Raw genomic sequence first — 462 nt, 5'->3', positions numbered from 1 at the left:
TACCAGATTCATTTTCACGGTGTCTCTTATGTTTAAAGCACTAAAGATTTCATTCTGGTGTTTATAAGAGTTATTTATAAATGGTAGTTCAAAATACACATGGCTTTTGTGGTTATACACAAGTGTCCTTTGTTGTAGTCATCATGAATAACCCTTGTTCAATTCAAATAGTAAACCCTAAAGTTAAAGTGTAATAGCATTTCAGTGGTGGATACATCCTCTGTCTGATAATTATATCCTCCATTTCCAAGATCTAAATGATTTATAACTTCTATGACAATACCTGGTGTAAAAGACATCCAGTTCAAATCAAAAGCATTTTCAACTATATTACCTTGTTATTGTGATGAACAGGAATGGTCAAGAGAAGGTCAGAGAGCAGATGGGACGAGCTCAATATAAAAAAAAAAGGAGCCATAGATGAAATTAAGTTTCTGATTCTGAAACTGCAGCCAGGTAGGA

Source organism: Alligator sinensis, unplaced genomic scaffold (genome assembly GCF_000455745.1).
Source record: "Alligator sinensis unplaced genomic scaffold, ASM45574v1 scaffold432_1, whole genome shotgun sequence".
Taxonomy (NCBI): Eukaryota; Metazoa; Chordata; order Crocodylia; family Alligatoridae; genus Alligator; species Alligator sinensis.
Note: the sequence above shows the minus strand (reverse complement) of the source record.